The 16842-nt window shown below is 39.9% G+C and overlaps 1 protein-coding gene and 1 pseudogene across 4 annotated transcripts in view; one reads left to right on the plus strand and one right to left on the minus strand.

The window, feature by feature from the left end:
* FRMD4B (FERM domain containing 4B) overlaps positions 1–16842 on the minus strand; it is a 360118-nt gene that overhangs the window by 265046 nt on the left and 78230 nt on the right. The gene's annotated exons all lie outside the window — the stretch shown is intronic.
* LOC102118799 (large ribosomal subunit protein eL22 pseudogene) lies at positions 16013–16626 on the plus strand (annotated as a pseudogene).

Below are 16842 nucleotides of genomic sequence, written 5' to 3' on the forward strand. Positions count from 1 at the left end.
TGTGGAAGTGCCTGTTAATAAGCTATCTATTTTTCTATTGGGTAGTTTAAATTTCCCTTTTTGATTTGTAGGAGTTCATTAGAGATTCTGGAAACTTGCTTTTGGTAGTTATTTGGGGTTGCAAATGCCTTCTACCAGTTTGTTGCTTGTCTTTTTATTTTATGGTGCTATGCTATGCAGAAATTATACATTTCGATATAGTGAAATTCATCCAATCTTGAGTGTGATTTTTGAGTCTCTAGTTTATAAAATCTACTTTATTCTAAGATTCCTTTTTTCCCCATCTAAAGGTTTTATATTTTTATTTCTTATATTTAAGTATTTAATCCATCTCACAATTTATTCTTGTACAAAGTGTGACGTAGGAATCTGATTTTTTCTTCTTATGGGCTATCAGTTGTAACAATACCATTTACTTTTGATACTGTGTTTTCCTCTGTAACTTCTAAAGCATCCTATAACATATAGAAAGAACCATATTTGTTTAGTTCAACATTGGGCTCTCTTTTCTGTCCTATTGATCTATTTTTCAATTACCCTTCACCAATAATACTATCTATGGCTTTATAATAAATTCTTGAATGTGGCTGGGCATGGTGACTCATGCCCGTAATCCCAGCACTTTGGGAAGCCGAGGTGGGTGGATCACTTGAGGCCAGAAGCTTGAGACCAGCCTGGCCAATGTGGTGAAAACCCATCTCTACTAAAAAAAAAATACAAAAATTAGCCAGGTGTGGTGATGCAAACCTGTAATCCCAGCTACTTGAGGGGCTAAGGCACGAGAATCGCTTGAACCTAGGAGGCACAGGTTGCACTGAGGCAAGATCATGCCATTGTACTCCAGCCTGGGCAATAGAGTGAGAGACTCTGTCAACAACAACAACAACAACAAAATTATTGATTACTTACATTTTCATTCAAATTTCAGAATGCTGGGGATTTTGCTTAGAACTACAATGAATTTATAAATACTTATAAATACTCAACATTTCATGATATTGATCTTCCTCTTCCACGTATATGGTATCTCTTGTCATTTCTTTAGTTCTTTTAAAAATAATTTACAATAACCTTTTTTTCCTGAAGCAGATGTATATTTTCTTAAAACTTACTCTGAGTTTCTGAGTGGTTTTGAGCTCTGGAGTGATTTTTTTCAAACCCAAATCTGAAGATAGCAAATCACCCCTCCCCGAATGTAGCTCCTCTGAGACTTTCTGTTACACTTAGAATGAAATTCAAACTCCATACTGGAGCATGATTATAGGACATGGTTTCCTATCTTCCTCCCGGACTTATATTGTATGTTCTGTTAGTCATTAAGCTTTGGCCACAGTGGTTTTCTTTACTTTTTTTTTTTTTGTTTTTAAGGTTAGTCAAGTGAGGCAGTGAGAGTGGAGTGGTTTTCTTTATGTACTCAAACACACCAAGCTCATTTTATTTTGGGACACTTGTCCTTGAGGCTTTGTTTTTTCTGGAATCTTGTTCCCCAGATATGCATATGGCTAGTTTCTTCCTGCTGTTTGGGCCTCAGTTCAGATGTCTTCTCTCAGAGAAACCATCCCTGCCCACCAGAGAGTAGCCCTCCAGTCATCCATAATGCCATAGCTTCTTCATTTCTTCACAGCACTTGCCACTATTTGAATTTATCTTCTTTGAACTCTTTATTGGTGTATCATTCCCCATGATAGACCATAAGCTCCACATGATCGAGGACTTGCTGTCTTGTTCTTTTCTGTGTCCCCAGAACCTACAACAATTCCTGGCACGTGGCAACTGTTCAATGAATATGAGCTGAATGGATAACTGAGTGGAAAAATGAACTCACATGGATCTCCCCCAGTGCCCCTGGTTGCTCCTCCTGTGTCCTCTTATATCAACAAAGGAGTATTTCCTTTCTCCCACTGGCCACGCATATATTAGCAGTAAATAATGATGTAAGACATTTCTAGTCTCTTGAAGAAATAGTTTAACTGCAGAAATACTTATAAAAGGGATTCCAAACACATTTATGTTCTGCATACCATGTTTCCAAGTGGCTTAGAATAGTGAAAGTGCCACTGTCTATTCGGCCCATTTCTACTCCTAAGAGATGGCTATTAAGTTTATTTGCATAAATCCAGAAACTTTTTATCCATTTACAAATCCCCAGCTAGCTAATCTATCTTAGATTACACAATTTGAATGATTCAACAAAGAAGTTTCTTTTTTTTTTTTTTTTTTTTTTTGAGATGGGGTCTCACTCTGTCACTCAGGCTGTGATGCAATTGTAGCCTGCAGCCTTGAACTTCTGTACTCAAGCAATCCTCCTAACTCAGCCTCCTGAGTAGCTGGAATTACAAGTGCACACCATCATGCTCAGTTAATTTTTTAATTGTTTTGTAGAGATGGGATCTCACTGTGTTGTCCAGGCTGGTCTTAAACTCCTGGCCTCAAGTGAACCTCCTGCTTCAACCTCCCAAAGTGCTGGGATTATAGGCATGAGCCACTATGCCCTGCCAAGAAGTTTTATTCTTATTGAAAAAGTGTTATTTTTAAGTGAATCTGAATTTGTTAAGAAGGCAGATTGTCAATCCCACTTCTAGAGGTTCCGATTCCACAAACCAGAGGTGCAGCCTTCATTTTCAATAAGCACCCTAGATTATTCTAACACATGTAGTCCAACAACCATTTATGAGAAATACTCACCTACATTAAGGCAATTTAATGTCATCCTTATTTAAGACGATGCAGCCTCCCAAACACTAGGGGGCAGATGGAGCCACATGTGCACCCACTGACTTGCTATGTCGTGTCCCCTTTGCCCAAGAAGAGGGCATAGCGGATCCATGTGCCTCCACTGAGGCCCAGAGAACCGGACCTGCTTATGAAGCCACATAAACAATCAGGAAACAGCTCAAAACTGGTAGTGAGGAAATGGGTTCTAGACTCTGAGTGGCTTTGGGCCAGTTTCTTTATATGCAAAATGAGAAGGTGGGCCAGTATGATGTTGTGATAGAATAAGAAATCTCTATTTGTTCTTCCCCAGTTCCTGGCACAGAGTTTCTGAAACTCTTGTAACTTCCGGAGTGATTGGGGTAAGAGGAACATCTTTTGTTACTCTTAATAAGCCCCTTTCAACCACATCTGAGTTTATGTTAATGAGATGTCTGGGGGATTCCAGCCCCAGACAGCTTCAGGGTGGGGGATGGTTGCCAGAGGAACCAACCATGTGATTATAGGTTTGGAACTTTCAGTCCCACCCCCTGACCTCCAGGGAGGGGAGACAGGCTGGAGGTTGAGTTCAATCACCAGTAGCCACAATGTACTCAATCATGCCTAATTAATGGAACCTCCATAAAAACCCTGACCAATGGGGTTTGGAGAGCCTCCTGGTGAATGCATTCACTTTTTGGGAGAGCAGCACACCCCAAACTCCACAGGCACAGAAACTCCTGCTTTTTGGACCCCTCTAGACTTTACCCTATATGAACATCTTCATCTGGCTGTTTGTCTGCATCCTTCATAATATCTTTTCTAATGAACTGGTAAGTGAAGTGGTTCTCTGAGTTCTATGAGCTATTATAGCTAATTGTCAAACATGAGCAGGCGGTCATAGGAACCCCTAATTTGTAGTTAAGTTGGTCAAAAGTGCAGGGGGCCCAGGACTTGCACATGGTGTCTGAAATGGGGGTTGTCTTATGGGCCTGAGCCCTTAACCTGTGAGGCTAAAACCACCTTTGCAAAATTACGACAGTAAGAGAAATCTGACACAGCCAACTCCATCTTGCTTCCAGCAACACACACTTGCTGTCCTCATTCATTCCTGGGTGTAGGCCAAGCTAACTTTCAAAGGCATTTGGTTTATAGTTTAAGCTTAAAACAAGAATGACAATAGCCCTTCGGCAAACTAAACTGCCTTTGTAAAACTAATGAAAGCCCACAAGGTTCGAATTACTTACCTGAATTCTGCTAAGATGTAGGCACAGTTAAAACAATAACCAGCCATTGTTCTGGAGCTCACAAGATCTGTAACTTCCCCAATTACTCCTGTAGATACATCACTATTGTAGAACCCAAGATTGGTCTTTTGAGATGTTTTTCAGACTTTTGCATTTTGATGACTAACTTCATCCATATCAGGGACTCAGCTGGACCTGTGGCCCCCACCCAGAGGTTGACAGCACACGAGGACCATTTTCCACACCCCTATGATTTCATCTCCCAACCAATCAGCATTCCCCATTCCCTAGCCCCCTGCCCACCAAAGTATCCTTGAAAAACCCTAGCCTCTTTGGGGAGACTGATTTGAGTAATAGCCCCAATCCTTCCCTGGCCAGCCTTGCATTAATTAAACTCTTTCTTTACTGCAAAAATGCTGTCTCAGTGAATTGAGTTTATCTGTATAGCAGGCAAGAAGAACCCGTTTGGGGGATTACAGTGTCTGATGCTAATTTCAGGTCGATTTTGTGAAATCAAAATTGAACTGAATTGAATTAAGGACACCCAGTTGGTGTATGAAGAGTTGGAGAACTGATTGCTTAGTGTGGAAAACCCACACATTTGGTATCAGAAGTGTTGTGATTATTGAAATAAAGTTGTTTTATTCTTTCAACCACATAGTTGTAAAAGTGCATTCCAGCTCTATCATTTTATGGGAGACTTCAATATCTCATGGATTTCTGTGTGATTAGGTTACGCCTGGGTCTCACCCCATACCTTCCAAATTTTCTAGGAGGAACTTATATCATGTTTGTAATGGAGAAGAAAATAACCAACACATTTTAAAAGATAACATTTCCCATTATTACTCAAGCAGGATTTTCACAAGCTAAGATGATTGCTTCTGTTTCAGTGCTAAGTTCACTACTCATCTCCATAAACATAAAGAAACAACAAAATCTCTACACACACTTATCCACCAGATTGTTTTAAACAATTTTCAAACTTGTTTTAATAGGCAAAACTGGCTCTGCAATGCTAAACTAGACGTAAATAGCCCAAGGATCCAATTTCAGCCAAAATCTCATACCACATGGAGAAATTAAGCAATTCTTAAATATTTAATAATACTCTGTAATTTTTTAGACTCCTGGGCTCCAAAATTTCTGACAAAGTAATTCCTAAGCCACAATTAACAAAAATAGGCAACCTTCCAAAAAGTTTCGCAAAGCCAAAGTAAACTCCTCTGAGCACTCCCGCTGCAGTGAGAGTGATGCATATGAGTGACATAGCCGCCAGAAATGACAGCAGCCAGAAAGGGTTTGGAGCTTGCCCTGAACTGGTGTCTGCTGAAAAGGCTCATAAAAAGAAGGTTGTGATTAGAAGATCATGACATTTCCAGCACCCACTTATTAGCATGTCTGGAGAATCACAGAACTCTTTACAACGAGTTCACGTCACAGGATATTTACAAATACTGCTATTCCAGTCTTCAGAGCAATTTGGTCTCTGCTCTAATAGCAGACGAAGGATGCAGACGCCCTAGCCAATCACTGCAGGTTGCCTCCTAAGAAAGATTCCTGCCACCCCTTGGTTGCTCAGGACATAAACCTATATATTCTTCTTCCCCATCATCCCACTTCTCATTCATCAAACCCCCTGCTTAAAACTCCTCAGTGACTTCTGATTTTACATAGACTGAAACTTAAACTCCAGCTCCTATGTGGATACCTATCTACCTCTGAAATCTCATTTCATGCCAGTCTTCCCTTTACTCTCAATACACCCCACAATGGCCTCCTTTTCCCACCTTATGGGTCAAGCCCATTCTTACTGCAGGGACTTGGCACTTGCTGTGTCACTGCTTGGATCATTATTTCTCTAGATCTTCACACAGCTGGCTCCACCTCGTAATTCCAATTCAACTCACATGGGCTTCCCAGATCACTATATCCTAAATAGTATTAAGCTACATTTGTGTTATTCTCTACTCCTGTTTGTTTTCTGTCTGGTCCTGAAATTACACTGTTTATTTGCTTGATGGTTTTCTCATCCCACTAGAATTTCACCTCCAAGGGGAGGGAGATATTGCTTTGTCCTGTTCACTGCTACATCCTCATAGCCTGGGACAATGCACATAGTAGATACTCAGTGACTATTTGTCAAATAAATGCATGTGTTTTATTTATTTATTTATTTAATTTATTTTTTTCTGAGATGGAGTCTTGCTTTGCCACCCAGGCTGGAGTGCAATGCGTGATCTCGGCTCACTACAACCTCAGCCTCCCAGGATCAAGCAATTCTCCTGCCTCAGCCTCCTGAGTAGCTGGGATTACAGGCATGTACCACCACGCCTGGCTAATTTTTGTATTTTTAGTAGAGACGAGGTTTCACCATGTTGGTTAAGCTGGTCTCGGACCCCTGACTTCATGATCTGCCCGCTTCGGCCTTGTAAAGTGCTGGGATTTGCAGGCGTGAGCCACCGTGCCTGGCCTACAAATTTTTTTTTTTCCTTGAGATGGAGTCTCAATCTGTCGCCCTGGCTGGAGTGCAGTGGTGTGACCTCAGCTTACTCTGCCTCCCTGGTTCAACTGATTCTCCTGCCTCAGCCTCCCTAGTAGCTAGGAATAAAGGCACACACCACCACACCTGGCTAATTTTTGCATTTTTAGTAGAGATGAGGTTTTGTCACGTTGTCCAGGCCAGTCTTGAACTCACCTCAGGTGATCAGCCCGCCTTGGCCTCCCAAAGTGCTGAGATTATAGGCGTGAGTCACCCGCACCCGGCCATGTGTTATTTTAGATTAAATTAGAACCCAACTTTTCAATGTTCTCCCTCTACTCAGAGTTAAAACTCAGTTTGTTGCTTGGAAGACAAGTTAATTTGCAGAAGAGACATATCTCACTCTCTATGAATATCCTCATTGTCACCCCACAACTAGTTTAGAATCTCTGACATAGTACATGTTCCTCTGAAAACATAAGACCCTTTGGAGACATCAGTCAAATGAAATGTAAGCCTCATTGACAAGCTAAGATGACTCTTACAGTCCTTCTTGAGGGAATGATTGTGTAGGTAGTGACTGCTGGAAGTGAAGTGCTCAGAGTCTGAGTGGGTTGATCCACATGTCACACAGATTGAAGCAGGTAGAATTTTTTTTTTAATGCTAGGGAAATTTTGCTGAGGTACTCTGTGTTCTAGCCAGGCATTCAATATAGGGGTGGTTCATTTGGGGCTCAAATGAGAGGATCAACTAACTGAAGTTTTAAATGGGTGTCAGATGAAGGGAATTCCACCCTGACTTGCACAGTGAGCTACAGAGTGGTAGTGACAGCCAATTTTCTACACAGTATCATAATTTATAAATCTCTTTTATATACTCATCATCTCTTTTGCTTCTTAGGGAAAATCTGTGAGGTTGGCCAAATGTAGTTATTGTACCTATTTCATATATGTGAAGATGAGACTCAAGATTCCATAATGAGTAAATAACCAGAAACTTGATTTGCAATCAAGATCTTATAAGATCATCTTCTAGAGATCCTAATGTACCAATAAGAAAGATATTGAAGAAGGCATTTAAAAAATCAACTTTATTCAGGTATAACATATATACACAATAAAATATTCCCATTTTAAGTGTGGAGTTAAACAGATTTTAACAAATATATACACTCCTTACCCACCACCACAATCAAGATATGGAATCCTTCTCTTTTTTTGAACAAATTTAGGAGATACATTGTAAATTTTGTTACAGGTATATAATGTGTAGTGATCAAGTCAGGGTATTTAGAAGATAACAAAACATTTTTCTCTCTTAAGAAGTTCCTTTATATCCCTTTGTGCTCATTTCTCTCTCTTACTTCCTGTCCTTCCCTTAGGAAACCACTGATCTGCTCTCTGACATTACATATTACTTTTTCTAGAATTTCATAAGAATAGAATCATATAGTCTGAATTTTTTTGTGTCTCTGGCTCCTTTTGGTTTGTTTGTATGATGTTTTTGAGATTCATCCATGTTATGGCACATATTAGTAGTTTGTTCTTTTTTATTGTTTCATTTTATAGTATTCTATTGTAAGGCTATGTCACAATTTGTTTATCCATTCACCTTCTGATGGACATTTGGATTCTTTCCTGTTTGGGTTATCATAAATGCCACTCTCATGGACATTCCAATACAATTTTTTTTTTTCCTTTTATTGAGACAGAGTCTCACTCTATTGCCCAGGCTGCGATCTCAGATCACTGCAACCTCCGCTTCCTCGGTTCAAGGGATTCTCGTGGCTCAGCCTCCCAAGTAGCTGGGATTACAGGCGTGTGCCACCACACCCAGCTAATTTTTGTATTTTTAGTAGAGACAAGGTATCACCATGTTAGGCAGGCTGGTCTCGAACTCCTGACCTCAGGTGATCCACCTGCCTCGGCCTCCCAAAGTGCTGGGATTACAGGCGTGAGCCACCACGCCTGGCCCCAATACAAATCTTTTGTGGGCATATATTTTCATTGCTTTTCAGTAAATACTTTGGAGTGGAATTGTGAGATTCTATGATCCAGGAATTTTTAATTTTATAAAAAACGGAGATCTATGGTCTAAAATGGTTTTACCATTTTATGTTTACACCAGCAGTGTATGGGAATTCCAGTTGCTCCATATCCTCGCTGATACTTGGCATTGTTAGTCTTTACATTTTAGCCATTTTAATAGCTATGAAGTAGTGGGCATCTCACTGTAATTTGAGTTTGCATTTCCTAGATGACTAATAATGTTGAGCATCATTTTTGGGGGCTTATTGCTCATTTGTATAACTTCTGCAAAGGGCAATTTGAGAGACAAGAGATACAAATAATTTTGTGTCTCATGCAAGAATTTGTTTTATTGTAGAAACAATTTTGAAAAATGCAACCTGGAAAAAATTATAAAATATTCAGACTATAAAGAATAAAGAAAACTTTAATATGGTCAAAATGCCCACATTTTTAATTTTTTCTTTAGTATACACTCCTTGAATTTTTTTAGTAAACATTCATGCAATGCTCTAACAAACTGGGGAGGCTGAGTTTTCAGGTAGAAGCGAGCAAAGAAGGAAAAGGCTTTGCTCTCTTTATTTCCATTCCCTAGACTTCATTTTACAGACGATGGGCTCAATTATTCACAGCATCTTTTTATATCTAGCCTCGTAAAACTGTAAGGTGAATCATTACAAAATTAATATTCAACAGGCTTTATATAACTCTGTTTAATTCAATGCATAACTCAGATTTTTATCACCCCAAGGCCTCTCAAGATCTATAAATGCAACCAACTTAATAAGATACCATGTGTTTTAACTCTAACATTACCTCAAAGACCTCCATACCACACAACCACTAAATTTAGACTAGATAACCAAATAGACATCTATGACAGAAATGAACTGTATTTAAAAAGTCAAGTCCTGCATGAAGACTTGCATGATGACAATGAAGATTGTGTTCTAATACATTCGTTTTGAGAACCTTACAGTTTTGATTTTAAAAAGGAGCTTATTTTGCTTCCAGAGCACTAAGCTACAAGTGTTTTATGCCACATAACCCAAAAGAGTTGACTCTTAAATAATCATCACTTGCCAGGAGGTGAAAAAGCGGATGAATGCATCTAGATATTACCTCCTGGCTCCCATTCAAATAAATGTGTATAACTTCCATCCTAAAAGGAATCTTATAGATCATCCAGCCCTGTGATCACATTTTCTGGACAAGGAAACCAAGGCCCAGACAAGTGAAATGATCAGCCTGAGGTCAGACAACCAGCTAAAAAGACTGAATGTGAAATCCAGGTCTTCTGAATCAGATTCTAAATTCTTAGTCTTGTGATTTTTCTTCCTAAGGCTTTTGTTTTGTTTTGTTTTCAATAGTTATACAGGTTCAATGCAGAAATTTTGGAAAACCCAGAAAAGCACAAAGAAAAACTGTTAGACCAATTTTTAACAATTTAAAATTGTTAATCCCAATACTTGAAGATAATCACTCAAACTTTTAGTAGGGCACTATGATATAGAAACTAAGAGGGCTGCTTCTGGAGTACACACATTTGGCTCCTTATCCTGACTCCCATGCTTGGCAAGCTTGTGGGCGTGGGAGTTACTTTACCTTCTTCAGCCTCAGTTTCCCTGCCAGTAAAATGGGGAGAACAAGGTCACTGATTTCTCAAGGTTGTGAGAATGAAGTGAGATGAAATTTGTAAAGCATCTCATACAATGCCTGCAGACAATAATCATTAGCCATCATGATTATCTACTTTCAGACATTTATTTATGTTTACGTTTTCATGCTTTAAAAAAGTAAACCAGCTCAGGCCAAATGTAGTGGCTCATGCCTGTAATCCCAGCACTCTGGGAGGCCCAGGCAGGAGGATCACTTGAGCCCAGGAATTAGAGACCAGCCTGAAAAGAATTAGCCAGGCACGATGGCATAGGCCTGTAGTTCCAGTTACTTGGGAGACTGAGGTGGGAGGATCGCTTGAGCCCAAGTTCATTCCAGCCTGGGTGACAGGGTGAGACACTGTCTCAGAAAAACAAAATAGGCTGGGGGTGGTGGCACACACCACTAATCCCAGCACTTTGAAGGCCAAGGCAGGCAGATCACCTGAGGTCAGGAGTTCAAGACCAGCCTGTCCAACATGGGGAAACCCCATCTCTACTGAAAATACAAAAAGTTAGCTGGGCGTGGTTGTACACGCCTATAATCCCAGTTGCTCGGGAGGCTGTGGCAGAAGAATCGCTTGAACCCAGGAGGCGGAGGTTGCAGTGAGCCAAGATTGTGCCATTGCACTCCAGCTTGGGCGACAAGAGTGAAAGTCTCCCTTCAAAAAAAAAAAAAAAAAAAATGCAACAACAACAACAAAAAAAGTAAGCCAGTTCTGTGGCCTTTTTCCATCTGATGGTACATTTGCCATGAAAAGTCATTTTCTGATGACCTTCCCACTAAATCAAACTTTCCAGAGGAGTCCAAATTTAAACAGTGATCTGAAGAGCTGCACACTGGGGCTCTGACTAATAAGAAGAAATTCCCACAATCCAGCTAATCCCTCAGAGTTTTAGGTTATGTACAAGGCTGCAGCCATATCCTAATGATGACTTCTAGCAGAGCTTCAGAAAGAATGTGGCTCCCTCCCTCCCCTCGGAGCCTCTGCCTTTTCAGTGCTTCCAGGAACCAGCAGGGCCCCAAGGACCTTTCCACATCAGGGGAATCTCAAAGCATGATGTGTGATGTCTTCATAGCCAGGGTGGTGATTTCCAAGTAAAGTAGGGATGGTTTTTGAGAATTAAAAAATGTCCTGCTGTGATCTCTTTTCTTTCTATCCTACACCAAAACAAACAAACAATAAACCACTACCTACATTTGTGAGACTCCAGAAAGAACTGTTGGCCTGGCAATGATCAGTGACTGATGGGTGATAGCTGTAGGAAGTGCTGTGATAAGGTTTATGAAGCTGTAGCCTGGATCAATGGAAGAGTATATTGTGATTGATTAGGAATGTCTGCATTGGAAGGTGGCAACAGCAGGGTGGTACACAAGCCATGGTGCTGTCCTCCCTGGTCTATTTTAATGTATTCTCTTTATAGGTATGAAAAATAAGGTTTACAGCAATGAGGTATCATGGCTTATCCATCCATGAGTACAGAGTATGGCAAAACTGAAACTAGCAACCATTCCTTATGGTTTGTAGCTCAGCAATCCTCTCTCCATGCCAGGCTGCCTTTCTTCTCTGGTGGGTGAGATGGTTTCCTTCTTATAACCACTAGGTGGTCCTGGCATGTTACAACCTATTCAGAGATCACTTCCATAATGAAAAAATTATGCCAAGATAATTTAAAAAACCCACCAGTCCCAGTTTTGTGTTAAGGCTCTGGCAACAGCCAGCACACAGCTGTTGCGAGGAGGCATATTCTCTTTTGACAAAAGACAGGTGGCTGGTTGTGTCATGTTGGTCTGAGATAACATAATGTGCAGAAAGAGAGACAAGCAGGGAAGGAGAGATTTCTTTCCCAGACTCTCACATAAATGGATTTCTTCTTTGCCTAATGGAGCTCTAAATAAATAAAATACAAAACAAATGTTTACAATATTGTTGAGACACTGAGTTGCTGAGAGATAGCTGTAGAGTTTTATTCTAATTTGTATCCTCTCCAGGAAAATGGAATTCAACACAAACTTTATAATGGTAGGAGGAAGAAGGTATCATCATTTATTCCTTCATATGTTCACCCGATATTTACTAAGTGCCAGGCAGTGCAAAGTACTAGGGATACAACAGTGATCGGAAGATGAATAGTTTCTGTCCTCACATGAAGTCTACTGGGAAAGATGAACTATTAACAAGCATTGTAATAAGTGTGTATACACAAAGAAGAAGATAGTATTGAGGGAGCAACTGGGTAGAGGTGAAGGATCAACAGGATTGGCATGCTTAAGTAGAAAGGGCATGTGATTTGGAGCTGGACGAAAGTGAAATTGTTTCTTGCCACTTACCAAGTGGGTGACCTTGAGCAAGTCATTTAGACTTTCTACCCCAATTTCCTTATCTATGAAACAAAGCTAATAATTTCTACCCTGTCAGAATTATGCTAGGTATTGAGTTAAAGTTTATTAAGTTCCCAGGGAAGTCTGTCACAGAGTATGAGTTCAACACATATTTGTCAAGTGAATGAAAGAATCATTATGAAATACACATTGGATCTCTAATAGAAAAAGGGACACTTGGGCAGAGACTGATGAAACAGAGAGAAACTAGACATTAGTCTTGTCTTATACCTATTTAGAGACTGAGAATATATAGCAAATAGCAAATTCATAAAGAAGCACATTTCATGTAGCTAGGTCAGGGAGTACTCTACAACAGAACTATTTAACAGAAACATAACACGGGTCACAAATGAGAGGCACATGTGTAATTTTCAGATTTCCGCAGCCACATTAATAAAAGTAAAAAAGAAAAATAGAATGTTTAGTAATATATTTAACCCAACATAGCCAAAACATTATTATTTTACATATAGCCAATGTAAGTTTATTGATACAATATTTTGCATTCTATTTTTTCTACTAAGACTTCAAAATCCAGTGTGTGCTTTATATTTACACTACATCTCAATTTGGCCTTGCCATGTTTCAGATGCTCAGTTGCCACGTGTGGCTAATGGCTTCCATACTGGACAACACAATTCCAGAAGTGTGGGGATGGGAGAGTTTATTGAAGACACAGACAGTCAGGTGGGCTTAGGGAAGAGGTGAAGAGATGGGCTTGAGTAGATGGGCATTAAAAGACCTGATTTGGTGTTTTTACAAGCTGTATCTATGTACAGTGTCTTGTGTTGCAGCACCTTATAGAAGCCTCCTTCATCTGGCTGGCTCTGTGTCAGGGACCTTCTGAATCTACTCCTGGTGCAGGGGTCATACTCTTGCATTTGGTCCTTACTCTCTGATGGCACCTTCAGACTCTCAGATTGTCCTTTGCTCTCTGGTACCCTCTGACTTGGCACCGTGCATAGCGCCTGGTACCTGGAAACCACATGTATGTAAAAGCAGACTCCTTGGCTGCATAATACAGTTCTAAATAAATAAAATACAAAGTGATTCCTGGAGCTAGCCAAACTCTGGCTCTCAAAGCCACTAGGACTATCAGAGTTGTCCTCTAGCCTAGGGAGACACACAGAGAGTGTCAAGTTTAAAAAATCCCAGGAATATTACCTGTAGAAGACCAGTCTCGTCATGGATTCCCAGTGGGGGAGAGATGGGCACGTGACCTGGCTGGAGGCATGGCATTTGGCAGAGAGGAACTGGAAAAAGGAGGAGATGATGACCTGACCCTTTGAGAGCAGGTCCTGGCCAAGTGCATTCTCTAAGGTGAAACGCAGAAAGGCAATCCATGTGGCCAAGAAAGGTGCAGTGATATGTACCAGAAAGAAATTCAGATGACGGATAAAGGATGAGTGAGAAAAATGGATGTGAAAGGAGGGAGGCAGAAGCCTAGAAAACAAGAGTCCCCACAAGAACCTGGTATCTCCTCACCTAAGCAAGCATTGATGTGTCCCCCACACTAGGACCCAAGCGGGATCGCAGTGGTGGGCTGGACCCAGGTCTGCCTCCTCCTCAGGCCTATACCATCCCACAGCCCAGGGCAATCAAATAAGTAAGAGAAGTAGATTGGATGAGGAGGCAGAACACATTCTCCTGCTGTATACCCAGTGATAACAGTAGCAATGAAGAAGGAGGAATTTGAGTGGGCTTTAATCTCAGTTCAATAGTATCATCATAGGAACTCCTGTCCCGTGTGTAGAAGGAGATACTCCCTGACTCTACCCAACTAACAGCAAGTAGGAATGTGACCCCAAGTGTGGCTAGGTATTTTAATTTTTCCGAAGTTTTAACTATGGATTTTATGTGACACTTTCCAATTTTTTAATGTTTTTAACTATGTTAATAAATTTTTAAACATTGTGCTGGCTCCTACTATGTGAGCCAAAGAAAACAAACCACAGGGCTGGCAGCTTGAGACTTCTACTGTAGGTTCAGGATCCTATTCCACCATCACCTGGCCATTTGTAGCTTCTCACTTCCATTTTGTTCTGAGGCTTAAATCAGAACGACTTGACATCAGTTCCATTTTGCTTTGAGGCTTATGCACATCAAGGGCTTAGCTTAGTTTCTGGCACATAGTGAAGGCAGTTAATAACTGGTGCCTAGTATCTGTAAAGAACTTCTGAGATTTATTTCCAACTATTATATAGGGATTGAATCACAGGATGCCCCCAGAGACAAAACATCTGAAACAGGGCTCCTCTCCCTCATATGATATGATTCCCTATCTCTTCATTTCCATTTCACAGCTAAGATTTATGACACTTTCATTTTACTTTGTCAATTCATGAAACTCAAAGTCGTTGCACAAAGGAAGTGAGAAAAACAAAAAACAAACAAACAAACAAAACAACAACAAAAAAAACGCCAACCGAGGTAGAAGTGTAAGTTGATATACGTTTTCTAGAAAGTAGTTTGATCATGCTCAGCAAAAGACTAAAAAGAACGCATATGCCTTTTGACTCAGCTATTCTATTTCAAGGAATTTAGCCTAAGGGAAAAATGATGGTTTTTCATAAAGGCTTAGTCCCAAAAATGTTTATGACAGTGTAGTCTATAATAGAAACAATTAAGGAAATTAAATGCCCGTAAAGAAGAGATTGGTTGCAAAAGTTATGCTACACTAGAAAGCTGATTTTTCTCCATCACAGCCCCCTCATTACTTTCAGAGCACTTACTATGTTAATCGTGTCTCCTGCAGTAAACTCCAGGAAAGCACGGTCCTTGTCTGTCCTGTTCACCATTGTATACACCATTGTTTATGAGCTGGCACACAACAGACACAAATGAATATTTAAATACATACAAGACAGTTTATGTAGTATGATTCCATTTTTGTGAGAAAAAAAAAAAAAAAAAAGCAAGCATGTGTCTGTACGTTATTAGTGCTTTCCCCCAGATGGGGTCAGCAAACTAGACCCTGGACTCACTAAATAAAGTTTTATTGGAACACAGCCACACTCTTTCTTTTACATGTTGTCTATGGCTGCTTTTGTACTAAAATGGCACAGTTGAGTAGCTGCAACACAGTTTGTGAGTTTGTGTTGCCCACAAAGCTAAAAATATTCACTATGTGGCCCTATAGAGAAAAAGTTTGCAGACTCCTGCTTTAAATGGTAGAAGTTCCTTTTGTGCTGTCTAATTCACACAAACACACACACACGTGTGTGTGTATTTAACAATGAACATGTATTACTTTTGTAACCATGAAAAGTTAAAGTTGTTTTTGCAAAAGAAAGACAGGAATGAAGGAACAAAGAAAAAAGAAAAAAAGTAAGGAATTATTTGTTCATGTTTACCAGTATAGAAAAATGTCCACAGCAAGCAAAATTTTAAGTGTGGTATGAACAGGACGGTTATATTTTTGTAATGTCTGGATAAAGAACTGAAAGGAAAAAACGGTTAGCATGGCTGTATCTGGGTAAGGGAACTATAAATGGCTTTTATTTCCTTCTTTGTTCTTCGTTGTATTTTCTCAATTTTCCAGAATAAATATGCTTTATTTTTGTAATAAGAAAAAGAGAAAATAAGTTATATTGAAGATAGAGAAAATAAAATGTTAGTCTACATAAAAAGCAACAATGTTAACTCCACTGCCGCCATGGCACCTGTGAAAAAGCTTGTGGCCAAGGGGGGCAAAAAAAAGAAGCAGGTTCTGAAGTTTCCTCTTGATTGCACCCACCCTGTAGAAGATGGAATCATAGATGCTGCCAATTTTGAGCAGTTTTTGCAAGAAAGGATCAAAGTGAACGGAAAAGCTGGGAACCTTGGTGGAGGGGTGGCGACCATCGAAAGGAGCAAGAGCAAGATCACTATGACATCTGAGGTGCTTTCTCCAAAAGGTATTTGAAATATCTCACCAAAAAATATTTGAAGAATAATAATTTACGTGACTGGTTGTGCGTAGTTGCTAACAGCAAAGACAGTTATGAATTACATTACTTCCAGATTAACCAGGACGAAGAAGAGGAGGAAGATGAGGATTAAATTTCATTTATCCAGAATATTTTGTATGAGTTCTTGAATGAAACTTGGGAACCAAAAAAAAAAAAAAAAAGCAACAATGTTTCTACCAGGTTTTGAACATCTACTTGGGGTCCTGGGAGTGTGTCCCTTTGGGCACATTGCTTGTCATTACTGCCCTCCACTAAAATGGTAACATGGCCAAGGTTGAAGTGTTAAAATCTTGTGCCACTTTTTTTTCCCCTAAATTATTTATGTTGTCCTCCAAACAGAATGGATGTTTTTCTTTATATTAAAAAGTTTTAAAAAGTCCACTGAATTATTTCTGAAGCACAG

This window comes from Macaca fascicularis, chromosome 2, assembly GCF_037993035.2.
Source record: "Macaca fascicularis isolate 582-1 chromosome 2, T2T-MFA8v1.1".
NCBI classification, from domain to species: Eukaryota; Metazoa; Chordata; class Mammalia; order Primates; family Cercopithecidae; genus Macaca; species Macaca fascicularis.